The 18,775-nt window shown below is 53.8% G+C and overlaps 2 protein-coding genes across 6 annotated transcripts in view; one reads left to right on the top strand and one right to left on the bottom strand.

The window, feature by feature from the left end:
• The window catches only part of LOC134526212 (tyrosine-protein kinase ZAP-70), a 29,381-nt gene extending 27,105 nt beyond the window's left edge, over positions 1-2,276 (bottom strand). The window contains exon 1 of the mRNA XM_063357856.1: positions 2,103-2,276. The gene's annotated coding sequence lies outside the window, so the exon portion shown is untranslated. The remainder of the gene's footprint in view (positions 1-2,102) is intronic.
• Positions 1-18,775, top strand: part of ADAMTS10 (ADAM metallopeptidase with thrombospondin type 1 motif 10) — an 81,494-nt gene that overhangs the window by 11,903 nt on the left and 50,816 nt on the right. Inside the window, exon 3 of one of the 5 annotated variants that reach the window (XM_063357850.1) lies at positions 7,229-7,525. The exons of 2 other annotated variants lie outside the window; for them this stretch is intronic. The gene's annotated coding sequence lies outside the window, so the exon portion shown is untranslated. Of the gene's footprint in view, positions 1-7,228; positions 7,526-12,098; positions 12,121-12,372; positions 12,518-18,775 lie in introns of those variants that run through there. 2 more of the 5 variants (XM_063357854.1, XM_063357851.1) reach the window with 2 other exon arrangements.

Below are 18,775 nucleotides of genomic sequence, written 5' to 3'. Positions count from 1 at the left end.
CCGAGCCGCAGAGAAAGAATGGCCTAGATCTGCACAGGGTTATGTTTATTTTAAACCATAACGGTAAAGTCTTTTTGTTCCAATTATTTGCATAGGATTTAGGGAAGTAGAGCTGTCTAAGAGTTCGTGCTGTATCCTTACTACCTCCCTTACAGTGGCTATGACTTTGTTTGCTGGCTCTGTATGGAGTTTATAGAAAGCCGCCCGTGTTCTCCACGGCCCTTGGTATCTCTCTTATCTTCTGGGCTCTCTCCAGCCTGGCCCCCCATCCCTGCTGTGCCCATTCAATTCCAGACCCAGCAGGGCCTTTCCTGGCATCTCTGGGCATATTACAAGACTAAGTGAGCAAAATGGTGTTTAAAAATGCATGTCTTTGCGCCAGCGAGGAAAGGATTACGCTAGTATACTTTAATTGCTAACCTAGTCAGTTTGATGTCACCCATCTAATGCTACAGTATGAGTTAGCAGAGATTCCTGGGAAAGCAAGTGATAAACAAAGTGTGTGGGGCTTTAAATTACTTTAAATTATCTGTATTTTTGTGTATTTCCAACCCTCCAGATTAGTTTTCTGCATTCCTCCTTGCTAGCGCCTGCCCTACAAACAGCTGCTTCATGCATCTTCCCATTCCCAGTCGTGCTACTCAACTCAGACCCCACAGTTGTTAGAGGGAAAAAAAAAATAAAAAAAATCTCAGTGGCATCCTTTGCTGTTGGCATCTCTGCTTTTGTGCTGGCGATCCCGCCCGCTCGGGGTCCGCGCGGGTCAAAGCTTGGCTTAACGGACACATCTCGTGTCCTTTCCGACCCCCTTGGCCCGCTCCGACTTTGCTGCTCAAGCCAAGTTTTGTGCCGCTGGTTGAGTGGGCTTAGATCAGGTACTGGTGCTTCCGAGGTTTTCTGCGCCTTGTGAAGCCAGTTGCCTTGCAGGGCAGTAGAGAGACTGCGGCAGAATCCTCACTATCTGAGAGTTCTCAGGAAACCCTCTCTCTGGTTAAGGCCTTAATGGGAATTAACTTTTTAAAAGGTCACTGAGCACCCACATGCATATATGTAAGGATTCTAAATACTGCTGTGGCATCTTCCATTGTTTCTTTAGGAAATCCTATTCCTGGGAGCATCAGCAAGCTTTTCAGACACTTGAGTCCCTTCTCTTCTCAGGAGGAAAAAGGATGATACAACGTTGAAAATACAAAAATCATAAATATATCAGAAAACATAACCTCGTAGATCAGTTTGTTCATTGCCCTGCCGGCGAAGGAGCCTTCTGCCTGATCCCTTCTCCAGTCCCCTCTCCAGTTCTGCCCATGTGATGGGTTTCCCTTGCGTCCCTGCGGCGTTTATTCCACAGTCTAATAGATCTGCCCATTAGGAAATGTTTGCCGAGGTTTAATCTCAACTTTCCTTTGTTCTAGTTTATTCCGTAACACCACGAACTGTGGTTGAATTGATGGGACTTGGAACTGTGCCTGTTTTCACAGAAAAAGTGCAGAGCAATAGCAGACGAGATGACAAAGGAATTGAAGGAAGTAAACGTGAGTTTGCCGGAGGCCTCTGTTTTTGAGTGTGCGTGTGTGCGTCTGTATATATGTGGATATATATTTGTCAGTAGGAAATCTCTGAAGTCCTTCTCAAATATTTGGAGCATTATTCAGTAGGTGCCAGGTATCCTAAGTCTTCCTACATTGCCACGGAGGCTCGCAGGCAATTTAAAGAGAAACTTCCAGAGGAGACAAGTTTTGATGTCACGTCCAGAGGTAAAGGGAAGAGAATGGCTGGCCCTGAATATTGGCCTAAAAGCCATCATTTCAGCATCTTCTGACCGATCTAAATACCCCCTCCCCCCAACTTCAAAAAGAATACGATGCCCCCTAACTTACACCAGTTATTTTCCTGAACCAATGGAGTAATCGGTAGAAAAGCTAGAGTGGTCGCACAATGAATTAATCTGGGCCTATTAACACCGGCGTTTCACAGGGTCTCCCCTCCCGTCACTAAAGCCCCGATGCCACCGGGGCGTGCAGAAAAGTACGAGACAAGGAACAAAGCAGCCATGTCGCGTAACAGCTACCGAAGATACCGACGGCATAAAAAGTGCCTCTTACCTGGTTTGCGGACGGGCAGGGTGTCTTGATGCGGCTTCGTTGCAGCGATTTTGAAGAAAGGAAGGAAAGAAGGGGAAAAATGTTCTTTGGTGAGTGAGAAACGTGTCGATTTTGGAAGAGAAGAGAGGAACAGGCACCACCATCCAGTGAACTGTCTGGCATTCGCTAACCTCCGTTTTCTGGTTTCTTTGAAATGTGACCTATTTCCTTGTTGCACAGGAAAGGAAAGAAGAGAAAATAAAAGCTGTGTAGCTCTGAAGAGTGACAGAGCTCTGAGACCTTCTCAGTGCCGGGACAGGAGTCTTTTACGGAAGAAAACAAATTGGAGGATGGCGGTGAAAAGCTGTCGTTGCTTAAACAGATGTGTTGGGGTGTTGCTTGGAGAGCAAAGCTCTCTTCCTGCCCATTGAACAGATGTTCATGGGGAAATGAGCCTTTTTGCACAAGGTTCTCTGCCGTGCCATGGTGTGTCCCTTGGAAGTCACAAGTGGGTAAGGAGAACTTAGTTTCTTTGGGTTTTCCCCATCCAGGCAGGAGGCTACTGAGAAAGGCCCTCTGTGTAGGGCTGCTTTGGAGTGACGGTTGTGATGGCCAAGACCTAGGCTCAGTAACCCAAGAAGCTTCTCCAAGAAGCCTGTTTTTCCTGCTCTGCTTTCTGATTAGCTGCCTGTAGTACCAAAATGGCCATAACACAACCAGCTGGGCCAACACAAGTCTCACCGAACGATGCTTATTTTTGGCAGGGTTTTCAGCTGCTCCTCAGGGGCAAGTCTCCTTTTCCAGAAGAGAAAATTGTGCATGTTTCATCACCAGCTGTGGTAAATGGCTCACTGCCGCCTGACAGCTCCTTAGCCTGGAAGAGATGGGTAAAGGGTCAGTGGCCGTTGAGAAGGGCTACAGCGCCGTGACTTCTTTCTGCTGAATGCAAAGAGGTCGCCCAACGGGATGGATGGGGAATCCCCAAGCGTCTCGTTGTTGCAGGCAGAAGACTCTGCACTGAAGAATTTGGGACTGGGGCCCTGATCGTGGCAGGCTGAGCTTGCCCATGTTCAAGACCGATTGGAATAAAAACATACAGTAATAGAGTTAGATATGCAAAAATGCAAGCTATCCTTCAGCATTACTTAATTGTATGGCATTTCATTGCCAAATCCCCCTTGAGGAGCCCTTTGTTTACATTTTGACATGGAGCTGTACATGATGTTTACTCAGAAACCCGTATTTTTCCAAGGAGAAGGTGAGATCCTGAGATAGAAGGGATGAGTCACTTAAGCAGTTTACAACGATGAAAATACAGCATCCCAACACACCCAGCCTCGCAGGGCGAGGGGAGAGCTCTCAGCCCTGAGCCCTCAGCAAGGCTCACCTGCACATTTGTCCTTTGCCCAAAATCCCCACAAACTTTCGGCAAGGTACAATGACCTTGATAATCGCTCTCTGACAGCTGCGCTTTCAAAGCTGGCGGTGGCTCTTTCAAGCTGGAGTTACAAGTTTGGGAGACACCAACCCAATTTTACCGAACACCTGGGACTAATTAAACTGCGTTTTACTGTTGGGCAATTAGTTTGCATGTCTCTACACTGGTGGAAAACCAAAACCATTTGTTTACAGCTGGTTTCACTTGCAGGTTCTCGACCTGCAGTATTTGGGCTGCAAACAAAGCGGAGCAGTTTGTTTATTACAGTGGTAGCTAAAAGACTGAATGGAGCGATGTTGCGTTAGGTCCCGTACAACCATAAAAAGGGTTAGTCTGTGGCTAAGTAGCCAGTCCCGACATGGACTTGGGGCCAGGCTGTGATGTAGAGCCAGAGCTGGGAACTTTGCCCAGGCCCTGGAGTTTAGACATAGCAAGAGAGAGTTTCTTTTATTTTTATTTTATGTACAAAATGGTTGTATAAAATTACCCCGTCAGGCCTCAGCATCATTCCTTCTGTGTTTTAATGGCAACCGGGACTGAGTTTGCAGCCTCGCAAGCCTTAAAATGAGCACTGGCCTGAGCGTCGTGCAAGCTGGTGCCGCAGCTGGGCCCGCTGGATGTGGCTGGGCATCACCCAGCGCCACCGAGAAGCCACGGTGCCAGGTTTCGCCTGGAAGCATCGCTCTTCGTGCTTCCCCAGGGTGGGGTGCATCATCTCTGCAGGGTTTCTGCCAGCCTGGTGCCGAGCCTGGACCTCGCGGGACGCGGGCGCGCAGCCTCTGCCACGCGTAGCCACAGGAGGGTGCAGTGTCACCGGGCTGCCGAGCCTGCGGGATGGATCCTGGTGCTGCGCTGAGCAGCCATCTGTCCGCCATCCCGGGGGCGAGGGGGATACCGGGGAGCCGGGGGGAGAGGATCCCTAAGCGTCCTCTGGAAATGCATCCTCATCTCCCAATCCCAGAAAGAGAGGAAGCAACCGATTGGCACTGTTTGGTGTAGGAGGTGAATTGTAGTGGCCGACAGTTGCCTCTGAAAGCTTTTTTCCAGGCAGCGTCCAATACCTTCTGCCTTTACCTTTCCCTATTTTCTGGGCTTTTGCGCAGGTGATGGAGGCCTTGGAAAGGTGTGTGCAGCTCTAAGGTGGCTCTGTCACCCCCTCAGAGACAGGTCGAGGCTGGAGTAAGACCTGGTTTTGGAGCTGAGGAGTTTGCGTGGTGCGGTACAAGTACAAGAGGGACCTCAGAGCCGTACTGGTTTTGGGTACAGGGCTGGGGCAGGGTTGGCCCCAGGCACGCAGATTGTGTGTTCTTGTATTTCAGGACTCTCTAACACAGTATTTACCACCCAGGAGGGACTGGTGACCCTGCAAATCAGGGAAAAGCAAGTTTCCCTGGGAAGGGAGAGGGACGGGCAGCCCAGAGCCGCCTGCTGCCGAGCGGGGAAGATGGTCGTCTGCAGCCTCCGTCCCTCTTCCCTCCGCCCGCGTGTGTTTGGAGACAGCCCTCAGCAGACAGAAAGCCCCTGGTATGGCACCGGGCCACGCTTTGAGCAATTAGTTTTTCCCTGGCCAGAAGCGGCACCATTCAATTAAAGCCCAAATACTTTGTTTAGTTGCTCTTTTATGTATGTGCTTTGGGGGCTCAGACAATGGCGAGCACGGCCTGGGGAGGAAGGAAACCGCTCTTTCCACCCAGCCAGGGAACCGGCCAAAAATCCAGCCCAGCAATTGCAGTCCCTTTGAACTCGGTTTTTAAACGGAGAGCCAGGCCTTTCCAGTCCGAACGCCTGTAAGGGAGAGCGGCGCTTGCATTGGGATGCTCCGGGAGCCGGGGCAGCACCCGGAGTGGAGCTGGGGGCTGTGAACTCCCACCTTCGGGCATCTCCTCCTGGCAGCAAAGGATGTTTTCCCTTGTTTCCTCAGGGCTGTTAGGACAAGCACGCCTACCAGGTAATACCAACTACTTCGAGACCAGCGAAGGCTCCAGAGATCCCTCCGGGGCTTCTCCTGCTCAGGTGACGCTGCTGCTCCACCCGAGGCGCGGGGTTCAGAGGGCTTCAATAGGGGTTTACACAAATCCATGGAAGAAAATGAATTATATCTGTTAAATGCAAAGATCCAGCTTCTGGCTCAGGTTCAGCCCTGCGCTTAGTTTACTGATAGCAGAGGAAGTAGGAGGATATACTGCAAAAACTACCGCAGCTCCTTGCTTTTTCCCTAATCCCTGTTCTTCGGCATCCCATAGCCAGCGTACGGTTAGGACATAGGGCTGGCCAGGCAGTTGTGGCTTTTCCTTTCTCCGTTCCCATCTAATGGTCAGATGGTTACGGAATTGTGCTGGGTCAGCCTGGATGGCACCCAGGACCGTCGCCAGGAGCCCTGGCTGCTCAGGCCTGCCCCAGGAGCCAGATCCTGGGGATTTGGCAATGTCCGTACGTGGAAGGGCCACGGCAGGACGCGCGGTCTGGGGGGGCTGGCTCTCCATAGACTCGGCACCCACGGCACGCGTCTCAGGCCTGCAAACCCTCTGCTAAACGCCCCCCCTTGCAATCTGCTCCTCGGCAGAGGGGTCTCACGTTCAGGGAGCTTGGTCTAAAACTTAGCTTAAAGCTTCTCCTGGCAATTTTTCCCCCCTTTACTCTTCATTTAAATCCTTTTATACTAAACGGCTCCTTGGGGATGGGTTTGGGGTCCCTCTGTCCGCACTGATGGGCTCAGGCTGGAGCTCCGCTGCCTGGTGCTCCTGTCCCGTCCCTGTGTCCTTCCCCAGGGCCCCTCTCTGTTCCCAGGGAAAAGCAGGGCGGCACGCGGCAATTCGGAAGGATCCATTTTTATAAGATTTGCAGAATCACCAGGTAATTCTCTCTTTACCGAGGCTCATCTATTCAGCTTGCTAATCTCAAAGACGACTTCAAGAAGGAAGAAGGAAATGAGCTCCTGCCCTTTATCGTGGCTTATTGTTTTATGTGTCCTGAGAGGGCTTTGTTTTTAAACAAGCAGTATTTTACTATTTGCAATGTTTATTCTTTACTTTAGAAATGTATTGTCCTCTGTGGGGCACTCCACGGTGGCAGCAGAACAAGAGGAATCATGGCATCACGCGAGCCAGCAGGGCGAAAATGATGTAACTCGGGAGGGAAGGGACTTCTTAAAACATTAGCAAATTCTTGCGGGCTTTTATAATTTTAAAGCCAATACCTAACGTTGCTGTATAGCGCAGCGGCCTTTGTTAGGGCCATTTCATCAGGCATGCACTGGCTTTTTAAAAGCGTTTTGAAAGCTACGGTTAAAATGAAGGATGGGAGTGTTGTTGGGTAAAAAAAAAAAAAGAGGGGGAAAAAAAAAACAACCCTTGCTTTCTCCGTTTCGTCTGCTGTCTGCCACCGTCAGCATGACCTCTGTGCTTTATGGCTTTTATTGGGATGTTTTATCGGCCGGGGAGCTGCCCGCATCGCCGGCGGGGCTGCCCGGGGGGGGATCGCTGCCGGCTCCCTCGCAGGGCGGCTTAGCTCATTAGTTTTATACTGTTGCAGGCAAGACCTGCCTTCTGCACTGATGTCAGCAGTCAGGGCGGGACTTTTACAGCCTTGTGGGTTTGGGGATTTTTTTCTTTTTTTTTTTTTTTGGATAATCCTGGCAAAATTCCTGAGCAAAGATTTTTTTTTTTTTTCTTTTTCTGGTTTTTTTTTTTTTTTTTTTTTTTTTGAGCAGCCCCTATACATGCCGCCTCCGAGCCGCTCTCTTATTACTGCTCACTTCCTGAAAGGAGACTTTTTAGCAAAGCCTCTTGCTCCAGCGCTGCCTGGGTCTGACAGAAGAAGGTTATTGAGGAAGGCGACATAAACCCTCAGCCTGGAAACTTTCTGACACGCGCAGGATTGAGGGGGAGAGAGAAGCTTTTGGCTGCTGCTGGGAAAAAAGAAAAAAAAAAAAAAGAAGAAGAAGAAAAAAAGAAACTCAAGGAATTAAAAGGGGAAAAAGAAGAAAGAAGGGAAAACACTAGAAAAGGTAAAACACTCTTTAAAATAATTTTTCCAGAGAAGACTCTTTGAGGTTGGAGTGGGGTGGTCTGGGGTGGAGGGAATGCGAATGTTCTTTGAAATCAGAACTGTCTCTCTGGAGAAGGAATGAGCCCGAAGAGCATTGCACGCTGGAAAAACATTTATGAGAATGAAAACCATGTTCACCCTTCTCCAACATTCAGAGTTTCCATAAAAATGCAGGGTTGTGTTTCAAAGTGTCTGCAGACGGCAGGAGTCAGGCATCCGCGCTCGCGCGCTGTCTCCCTCGCCTCCCCCTAGCCCCACACCACTCCGCTTTTTTTTTTCATTGCATGAAGCCATCTGATCGCATGTTTGCTGCTCTAAAATATAATTCTCTTCTGCGGAGCTGCCGTGGGCGAAGCTCTCAATTACAGAAAGCAACAGCTATAATCCCTGTTGCAGAATTATACGTTCCTCGCTGTCTCCGTTCCTGGGAATAAACACATACTTCTCCCTCTTTCCCTGTCTCTCTCCGTCTTCAGGGGCTGCCAGTGCCTCTTTCCCTCCTGCACGATGTGGTCAGAGGATTATAAACTGTCTGCCCTGAAAAAGTTGCAATGTCATTAGCTTCGTGTGCATCACCCGGCGTTTGGCCCCCTCGCGCTAGGCGTCTAGTGCTTTGCTTTGATTATGTTTTAAAGGTGGTTTTTGGTTTTTTTTTGAAAAAGATCAATCCCTCAGAACATGTTATTTTAAACATCAAAGTAAATATTAGTGATGGGGAAATGCCAGAAGATTATCTCATTAGAGCTGAAGGAGCTGCGCTATAAATAGGAAGGAGTTTATAAAATAACCTTGGCAAATATCTTGCGGAGGGGCAGAACCAGCGAGAGGGCAGCGCGGGGCGGCGCGGGTCGGAGCTGCGGGGCAGGTCCCCTGCTTCGGCGCCAGCCGCGGCTCTGCGGCAAAATTTAAAATTTCACACGGAGGCTCATTTTTGGGGACTTTTTTATCAAGCGTACGCAGGGCTGTAAACCTCAGGGGGCGTTTGTTTTCCTGTTCCAGTCCATGCCAATACCCATATTGGCTGGAGGTAGCTCAGCCGCACCAGAGGTCTGTTTCTTATTCCGTTCATTAATATTCCTGTTAGCAGAGCTCACGTGGTGACAGCGTGCGATCTGGTGCATGCCGGGTGAGAGCAGGGAGGTTTTTGAAGCCTTTGTTCATTTCTGGTCTCCCCCGCGCCGCGGATGGTAGAAGGGGAAACGCTTTGTCGGGCGCCCAGGTAATTCCCCAGCCGGCGCAGGGGTGTTCCCACTGCTCCGCTTGCCGGAGCCCTGCCCGGACTAGCCTGAAATGCCTCCGTCAGTGAGGCTTCCTCCAGTTCTTGAGAGGTTGTTCCAGTGTCACGAAGTTTCTCCATATATGGAACATGCCGAGTGCTCCGGTTGCTCCATCCTCGGCTTCCCGTTGTTCCTGCTTGGCCCCAGGGCATCTCCCTCTCCTTCCCTTCTCCTCCTTCCATCCCTAAAACCTCCAGCGCTTGTCGGTGCATCTCCAGTCGCATTCCCCGAGCAGCTGCTCCTTGGGTGGAATGGGAAAGGTCCTGTCATCTCCTGTAAATCACGCTTCCCCCAGATAAGGCTCGGGGGCTGGACTGTTTCACTTGGCAGAGGAAGACCCCGATAAGCTGCGAGCGAGCGAGCAGTCGACGGGGCGCAGCGTAGCCCTGAGGGAAGGTATTGCCTGCTCAACATAAACAGTGTCTGCTAGTCATGCGAAAGGCCTTTTAAGTACCAACATGCAAACCTGTAAGAGGAGAGGCCCTGTTATCGCCGATGGCTCAAGGCCACCCAGAGACTGTGACGGGGAGGAGTGAGTTTGCTTATCATCACGTGAAGCCCTGCTCCGGAGACAGCGTGGGCTCCGCTGCCCAGAGGAGCCGTTCCGTGGAGGGCTTCTCGCTGCAGGTTGCATCAGGCCCACCCAGGGAATGATTCCGTTCGAGCGCTTATCCAAAGCTTATCTGAAACCCCCAACTCCAAAAACCACTTTTCTTGCCAAGTTTCCAGCAATAAGTTCGTTCTAAGCCAGAAACACCCCAGGATGTGTTTGTCACGTCCTGTCCTGCCTAGATCGCAAGTTAACACAAATGAACTTGAAACAAACAGAATTTGGACCAAATTTGTCAAGTTTTCAGAAACATTCGCTAGTGATGTGGATGATGTCAGCTCAGGTGTGCCAAAGATATGCAAGTCCAAAAGATCTTTGCTTGACCCCACCACCATAGGAAATGTTTGCAGGGCGAGTGGTTACAAACATTTCCTGGGAATCCGTGAGCAGGTCGGATCTCATGCAGCGACGGGGGAGCGAGAAACATGGAAAACCACCAGCCTGGATACAGACTCCTTTTTCAACACTGAAGGAGGTTTTAAAGGGACGCCATCAAAGCAAATTTTTTCCCAACTTGGTTACTGCGAGTGCCTTCGTTTAAGTCTGCAACCAATTCAAGAATTGGGAGATTCTCCACTGAGAAACTCTGCCAAAGTATTTTGGCTCCATCTGACTCCAGTGGAGCGATGTCAGTGGCACGTGTTAACTGCAGGGTCTCCATCCGGCAGCTCCGTTGCTGCTACTCTCTTACCTTCTGCCTTCTCCCAGGCTGGGAAAAGAATGCTCGGGGTATGCCATGTCTGACTGTTCAGCGTCTTTACACTTCTGTCTATCATCCCGACCCCACTCTTAGTGCTCTTGTGTTTTCTACTCTTCCATCGTAGCTTAATTTTTAAAGGGAAAATGAGTTAAAATGAATCTATTCCTGTGCAGTCCTGCAAATCCTTCTGAACTCAAACGTTCATCAGTGTTGGTTTCCAGCTGAGCTGAACTCGGGGGGTGAAATCCTGCCCCCCCCCCCCCCCCCCCCCCGCTGTGGGAGTTGTGCCACTGACCTCAACAGGACCAAGACTTCACCCTGAAGTGGCTTTGGTCAAAACCACAGTGCAAACGATGAGTTCAGCCCTATCGGGATTAGTGGCTCTTCATTCCCTGGGCGAGAACGAAGGCAGCTCGTCCACGTCCAGGCACGGAGAAATGTCCTCGGTGGCCTTTGGGCTGCAGCTTCCTCGTTAGGAAGCCACATGTGCTTGTGAGTCGGCGTATTTTCTGTTGCACCCTGCCATACCCCGTCAAATCCAAACCATCTGGGCCATATGTTTCCCTGAACAGCGAACCTGCAGGGAGGGGGAAAGGGCCCATAAACTCCCTGCGCAGCAGATCTCATGGAGCTCGCTTAAGGGAGCCGGAGCCTGGAAACGATCTGCAGATCTTCCAGATCTGCAGGGGCTGGAGGGAGTCCATAGCCCGATGCCGTCTGCAAGGCTTCATCCCCGCCGCAGAGCTCCCCTGGCACATTCCTCCGTGGTAACGTGTCTCGGGGTCTGTGGGTGCTCGCTGTCACGGTCACACCGCCTTGCACAAAGGTGGCCCCAGGGTGACAGCATGGGCGTCCCCATGCTCTTGCACAGACTGCCTGCTTGCCTGTCGCCAAATCACTTCCCCGTTTGCTTTGCTTTGGTCTGCTGCGAAGCGAAGCTGGTGACATTCACCTGCTTGCGGGGCGGCCATGGGGACGGCAGCAGCAGCCATCGGGGTGGCGGAGAAGCTGGGCTGTGAGTTTGCGTTATCGTGCTCTGGGCGCCCTGGGAGACTGGGTGCTGCCTGCGCATCTCTGTGTCACCTCGATGCAGCTGCTTCTCTGAAAGGACACGTTTCTGATTTCCTGGAAGGACAGCGTGGTCCAAACTGACTTTGCTGCTTTAGGGTCCCGCTCCGCAGCAAACCGCGTTTCCTCCAGGCCACTGCTGTATGTGACCCCCTGAGCCGGCCTGGGTTTTGTGATCCAAACCCGATCTAATGTCAAAGGTAACCCAGTTTGTGACAGTGGAACGGGACCAGAGATCCCCTTGAGTCCCTTACGACCTCCGTTATTCTTTGATTCAGTCTGTCAGGACCAAATCCGCAATGGGTGCTGGAGCCAGGCGGTGCTGTGGATCCCTTCCCCTGCCCAGGACTGTGCTCTCGCTGGGCGCAGCGTCACACACCGCTGTGCCACGGGATGCTGTGCCGTGGTGGTGGCAGAAGAAGCTACTGACCTCAGTGCTCGCTGCAGGTCCCATGGTGCTTCCCACAGCCCTTCTGGGTAACAGAAGTCCCCTCGAGTGTTCTCCTTGGGAAGCGCGGTGGTGCTCACTCGTCTCCTTAGCTTTAAGCGTACGAGGCTGTGCTGTGCCGTGGGTGCGCGTGGTGTGGCAGGCGATGAGAGGGGCTGTGGTGGGGCTCTGCTCTCTAGCATTGCGCTCCCGGTCTGGTGACCAGACACGTCTTTGTCGGAGTGTCCCAGCACAGGTACTACAGGCACTACAGATGTGTGGGGTATGGCCCTGCCCTAAGGCCAGGTTGACAAAGGAGTCAGACTTATGGTGCCAGATGGGGTGCGTGAGCAGTGACAGGTCTTTGTAAGGTATAACTGCACAAAACGTGCTCCTGCCTGAACCGGGACAAACGGCGCGTTCCTTTCTCAGACCAGACCCCTCCTGGAGGGAGCCGGTGGCGGTGATGCAGGTGAGTGGAGCTAAGCGTTGGCACAGGAGGGTGTTTGTCTTTATGCAGCCCCGGGGCTCGGTGCCTCCCGTTGCTGTGTTGTGTAAGCACAGAGGCTGCTGGAGGGCTGATGCTGGAGCCAGCTCTGCCGGGACGCAGATGGCTGTGCCTGGCTGTTGCAGTGGCTGCGGCCGCTTCCCTGCCTGCTCGGAGGTGTGAGTGCTGTGGGTGCTCCCGGCCTTTCTGAGAGCCTGGGGCTGGTTCCTGGCATCCCAAGCATGTTGCTTGCTCCATGCTGGTGCGGAGGGAGCTGCTGTTGCCGAGGCCCAGGAGATCTGGATTCTCTCCTGGCTGCGCTGAACCCTGCAGCGAGAAGGGGTAGCTTTATGAAGGCAGAAGGCAGTCACGGAGATGCCAGGTATAAAAACAGCATTCACGCGTGGCATATCCGGAGGTATCAGCAGTGCGTTATGGCATGCAGGGGGGTGTGCATGTACCGAACACAGACGTGCCTGCAGGTCGTGTGTGTCCTCATACAGATAGTGTGTATCCCCGTGCGCACCCACACACAAACACCCGCAGTCATGGTCTGCATGCATGCGGATGACATGCGCGTACTTACATGCGTGATGCGCCTGTGTAGTTGGCAGGGGCACTATATGGTAGGCGAGACGCACTTTCTTTTAATGACTGCTCGGTCGTCTTTTTAATTCTGCTGTTTTGTGCATGGCTGAAGCCAGCAAGGAGAGTGGTGGCAGGGGGCCAGCAAGTCTGGGTCACATGGAGCGGCTCCAAACTATTGCATAAGTCTCGTCTGAAAGTGGACCTGCTTGGTGGAGTCATCGCCTTTAAGCAAAAGAAGTCCAAGGCTGGGAGCGCTGGGCTGCTCGGTAGCCACCTTACCTCTGGCTGAAGCTGGCTGGCCCAGCGGCTGGATTGGGGCTCAGCCCCGGGGCTCGCGCTGCCCCGTGCCGAACGCCCCCTCCCTGACGCTGGTGTGAGCTGGCGCTTCTCTCGTGCTTTCCTGTTGAGGACCTCCGAGCATTTTACCACACTTGGAGAAACGCAGTGACCCCGGCTTTCCAGATAGGGCCAGATCCTTATGTAACAGAGAGATAGTATTTCCAGAAAGCAAAGCCGTCGGTGTCAGAGAGAGTTCGGTGCTCCCAGCTCCCCATTCCTACGCCCTCGCTTTGCCATGGGGTCCTTTTGCCCCTTTGCCGGTGAAATTAAAGATCCCGTTGGCTTTTGGAGGGGAGCAAGGGGGTAATTCGGTCCTTTTCTCACTAAGATTGCACTGTATAAATTTGACTGTAAAACAATTCTCGTGTTTTTTGTTTTTTTTTTTTAAAAAAAAAGAGTACTCCCACACAGTACTGGAGTGAGCCCAAGCCCCTGTGAAGCTTGCTTGTACAAAGGGACGGAGGGTGTGCCCGGCTAGAGCACAGCAGGGCCCGGCACGGAGGGCCACCGCGAGCCTGAAGGAGGGAGCTGGTGGTCCAAAGGCAGCGATGTCGTCCCCCTGCTCCCCCGGGCTGGTACCAGAGTGCTGGCAGGGGGACAGAGACCCCGGCTCGGACCCCTGGCTTCTCGGGTTCCGACTGGCAGCATTAGCCTGGGTTCCCCGCGTTGCTGGTGAACGCCTTTGGACGGGGTTGGATCTTATTTTAACAGCGCGAAAGCAGCATCTCTCCTCCAGGCAAACTCTAAATTTGACCCTGCAGTGGCTGGGATGGGCGTCTGCAAAGAAACACTCGCAGGGTGCGGTGAAACAGCCCTTAGGCGTGAGGTGGGCTGCAGTGAGCGCTGTCGGTCCCCTCGCAGCCCGGCGGATGCCAGCGAGAAAGGGAAAGGCAAAAGCCCTTGTCCTTGCTCCAGTGTGGGCTTGATAACAGGAGCAACCAGCGGACGGCGAGGGGATCCTAAAGGGTTGCTGTAGAGCAGTGTAGGCAGTAACCATCCCATGGCTGGAGGCTGCTGTTTTCTGGTGAGCAGTGATAACTACGTGTTTCTAATTCTTTGCTTGCCGTGCCCCGAGAGAGGCCAGGCTTGGAGCAGCAAAGCAGATTAAGGTTCAAGCTCTTGTTTTCAGTTCTGCAGACCGGTGACTTTAACCCGTTTTTCGCATTCTGCAGCCGGTGCTCCTAGCAGTGAGCTGCTGATTAGTTAACGCTGTTTTTTCTGGTTTTAACCCATAATGCTACTCTAGAGCTGAGAAATGACTTCCCAGTGGAAGTCCTGTCATGCTGGCAGGATGACTGCAAAAAGACTTCTGCCATCTGCAGCTCAGCGTGTTTTCAACTTAGCAGGCCAGCCAAATATTTTGTTGGGAATATCAGGACGGTCTCTTGCTGAAAGCCGGGGAGGTCTCAGGGCTCTTTGCATCCGCCCTCCTGCTCACCACCCGCAGGAGGTGCACCGTGGGGGGGGGAGCAGCACCGTTTGCTCTGTCCTCGGAAGCGTGCGGGGACCTGCTGGGAGCTGGGGTGGTGACTGGGCACGCACGAAACGCCTGCCGCCCCAGGGGGGAGCACAGCGGGCCAGCAGCCCCCAGCCAGCGGCAAGCACACAGCTGCATGGGCAACCCCACGCCCGGAGGGAGGGACCTGCCTGCTGGCATGCCCTGGGGTGCGCGGAGCCCAGGTGATGAGGAGGAGGGAGGTAGAAATGGTGAGAGAATTTGAAAAAAAATCAGAAATTTGGGAGCCGTTTCAAGGAAAGGAGGCGGGAGTGTTATCGGTGGCTTCCCTTATCACTTCCCCTCCTTATACTGGAAATGGCAAGGTGCTGGTGCGGATGGGAGAGCTGGTGGTACCGAGCAGGGCTGGATGCAGTGGGGGGAGAGCAAGGAGGTGTCCCCTTTGGCTGTGAACTGCAAACTGGCCCAGTCCGTGCCCGGCTGTAAGGGCTGAGCTCTGATTTCTTGCTATGGTAATGACTGCCCAACACTGCCTGCTCCTCTGATCTGGGCCAAGCAGCCTGCTAAATTAGGCACGCGGATCGGCTGCGTGGAAGTTGAAGTTGAAGTTCGATGGGCTTGGTTGAAAGGTAACGGTTTCAAACTTGAAAGAGGGGAGATTTAGATTGGATCTTAGGAAGAAATTGTTTGCTGTGAGGGGGGTGAGCCCCTGGCCCAGGTTGCCCAGAGAAGCTGTGGCTGCCCCATCCCTGGAGGGGTTCAAGGCCAGGTTGGCCGGGGCTTGGAGCAACCTGGGCTGGTGGGAGGTGTCCCTGCCCAGGGCAGGGGGGTGGAACTGGGTGGGCTTTAAGGTCCCTTCCAACCTGAACCTTTCTGTGATTCTATGAAAGTGTGAGAAAACCATCTAATTTTCCTTGAAGATTCTGAAGATTCTGGATTCGGTATGTCTTTTTTTTTTAATATATATATCTGGCCGGAGCCATCTAACTCTGTGTTTTCTTATGCCAAAAAGGCTGGCCTGGGTCACCGGGGGTGGTTTTCTGCTGGCTGCCTTCGGATACGTGCCGGAGCCCTTGGTGCCAGCGGTGGCACCGGCGTGTGCAGCTCTCTGCGAGGCTGAGTACACACAGGGGCCATTGAGCCGTCTCTGGAGACCCAGGCAGAGCTCAACAGGGCCTTTACTTTTAAGACATTCTAGTCCTCAGCTAAACAATTTCCTCGCTTTTGGTGAGCCCTCCCATGCGCTCGCTGTCACGGGGAGGCAGAGATGGGGCTGGTGGTCCGGGTGTCCCCTTGCTCTGACCCCCACGGCGCTCAGCTCTGCGGGTCAGGCAGCGACGGGCACGTGGTGGTTTTCTGCGAGTCCCCTGAGCATGGGCTGAGTCTGGGACAGTCCTTAGAGACCACGCGGAGGAGTTATCCTTCTGCCTTGCGGCAGCATTTGGGAAGTAGGTTTCAGCTGAGGGTTTACAGCCAAAACTTGCGAGCCTCCGTGAAGCAGCGACAGCAGGTGAGAAGATGACTGTTTTTTCAGAAAACACGGTGACTTTAGGATCGGCATCCGTGAGCGACAGGCACTGCGGGGCTTGCCGTGTGGCCGTGGTGGGCGGCTGAGGTAGCAGACAGGAGGTAGGAGCCCTCTGCGCGGAGCAGGGGGTGCGTGTGGGTGCTGGGCAAAGCCTGAGGAACCTGGCGATGCTGCTGCCAAGGGCGTCTCCATGGTACTGGCGTGGCCGTGAGCCACACCTCCCAGCACCCTGCAGTCCTCACCCTACTGAGCTTGGTTTCCAAGGAAAATAAGGCCCGTGTAGTCCCTGTGCTTGTACACTAGGGATCGGTGCTACGAGTCTGGTTATTCCCACACCTCCATCCCGAGTGTTGGAGTATGGGATAGGATCACAGGTACTTGGTGGTGAATGTAACCATTCCTTGACCACAGTTCGAATAGCCAAGTCCAAATTTTCCAAATATGTAGATTTTATATCGGCCTGATCTGCTAGGTAAATCAATCGCGGGATCATATATCCCTTGAAGATGTCAACCTTCTGAAATGGTTTTAACGGGGCCTTTCCAACTTTCTCCAACCACCCATCTCTTCCTCTCCATGATAACCGTTGAACTGGTAGGAGCGTGGAGTGGACGGAGGAGCAGAAATCTCTGTGGTGGTGTGTTTGAGGGGCTCCACACGACAGCCGCGGCGGTGCCCTCCCGCGGGGTCTGAAGTGCTGCTCAGCCCGATGGCGCGGTCAGGAGGCAGCCGGGGGCCGAAGGCGGCCAAGCTGTGGGACGCGGCACCGCGATAACCCCGGCGCGGTTAGGGAGTGCCGGCACCAGACAGAAGAAAGGAGAAGTAACCGTGAGGGCCGGTGACTTTCATTCATTCGTTAACGCCGTTGCTGATAGCGCAGCCCAGAGCCGCTGCCGGGGGTGAAGCGGCGCGGCCGTGGGGTGCTGCTGGCCCTGCACCTCGGGAAGGTGTCGGTGGAAGGGCCGGGGGCTCGGGGTGGGCGGGGGGGTGGGTTGCGCTGCAAGTATTTCCTCCCACCGGGGAGAGCTGGAAGCAGAAAGCTGTGTTTGTATTTATTTCTCTCTCAAAAAAAAAAAATGGGAAAAGGACACCTGAGCTCATAATTTGCAAAAGTTGGATGAGAAACCTGGAAGCTGCCGGGCCCTGCATCTTTAAAAGCAGTTAAATTCCTCTTCTCTGCACTAGGAGGCACCTTGAACCTTCCTCTTGGCCCCAAGCAGGGCCCATCTGCTTCCTATTACCTTCCCATAAAGCTGCCTCTCCGGCCAAAAAGCCGGGCTTTCAGGGAATTCTGTCTGCAGCCCCGATGTTGAAATTAGTAACAGTTGTCATCTGTTTTTCTTTTTTTCTCTTCTCTTTTTTGCTTTATTCCAGCTTGAATTTTAAACCCCCTCCCCAGCCTCCCTCCCCCCATCCTGCCCGGTTTTGGTGTGGGAAGAGGTGACCTGGAAGCCACCGCCGGCTCCGGTGGCATCGTCCCCCTGGTCCCCTCCGCCGCCTCCTCGCGCGGGCGGCCGGGCCCGGCCCACGGGTTCACGCGGCGAAAGCCACCTTGGCGCGGGGAGCGGGGAGCGTCAGCCGCTCGCGGGGCCCCTGCCAAGGACAACGAATTCCTCGGGAAGGAGCAAATCGGAACCGGCTCAAGCGAGGGAGGCACGAGACCGGAGAGGTCACCCCATGCCTCCCCGTGGCCCCTCCATCCCGGCCGGCGAGACGCCGGCGTCCCACCGCCCCCCGTGCGGGCCTGGGCTCCCTGGGCTTGTCCGGTCGCTGCCGCTCGGAAAGCGAAATCTGAAAAGTGAGGTTATGGAAAACTTTATACGTATTGAAGCAGCCGCGGAGCCCGCGCGCCTCCAGCTCTCTCCTCCTTGTTACGGGTCCTTCTCCAGCAGGAGACGGGCTCCTCGGGGTCTCGGAAGTGAAGCGGCGGCGCTGGGAAGGGGCCGTGTTTTCCTCGCTGTGCGCGGGGAGGAATCGGAGCCGGGCCCTTCCCCCAGCCCATCTTACGGGAATTTTGCAGCTGTAATTCCTGACTTGAGCTTTTCCAAACGTGCCTCCTTCCCCCGGGGTCGGGGCTGCGGGGTCTTGGCGCCTGCGGCTGCCTCCCTTCCCCGGCTCCGGTGGATGCCAAGGAGCTGGGACTGAAGGGGAAGGGCAGAGGGGAGACGAGGGCACCAGTCACGACCGCCGCAGGTTGGGGTCGCAGAGAGGCGGAGGAAGGACGGGAAATAACGACAGCCTTGAGGAAGTGGGTTCAACAGCTGGAAAACAAGAAAAATTAGTGGTGTGAAGCCCAGGAGAAAATATACTTCAGCTGAGCGCCTTTTTGTCCGCAGACCTTGGAGCTGTGACAGGACTTAAAAGCTGGAATCTCGAGCTTTTGTAGATGCTGAAAAATATGCTGACTTAGGAGAGGGCCGTAGCACGCCCGGCTTTCGTTTCACCTTCTCCCGTTTCCAGTTGACTTCCCGCAGCCCCGCGGGGAGCAGGCGCAGAGCGGTTTGCAGCGTCCCCGGCACACGGCCGTGCGTCACTGCGGCCCTGGCTCTGCCCTCTCTGCGCCTCAACCGGGGAGGTGACGCTACGGAGGATGCTGTCACCAGGTGGACGTGGCCTCACGGACCCACGGTGCTGTTCTCAGCATCCTTGTGTGGTGGTGAAAGAGGGCAGAAGAATTCCTGCCCGACCCTCTCGCTTCCACTGCCTGCTTCCCTTTACCTGTCACGGGG

The sequence above is a fragment of the Chroicocephalus ridibundus genome, chromosome 22, assembly GCF_963924245.1.
Source record: "Chroicocephalus ridibundus chromosome 22, bChrRid1.1, whole genome shotgun sequence".
NCBI lineage: Eukaryota > Metazoa > Chordata > Aves > Charadriiformes > Laridae > Chroicocephalus > Chroicocephalus ridibundus.
The sequence above is the reverse complement of the archived record's forward strand: the minus strand, read 5'-3'. Positions and strand labels throughout refer to the sequence as shown.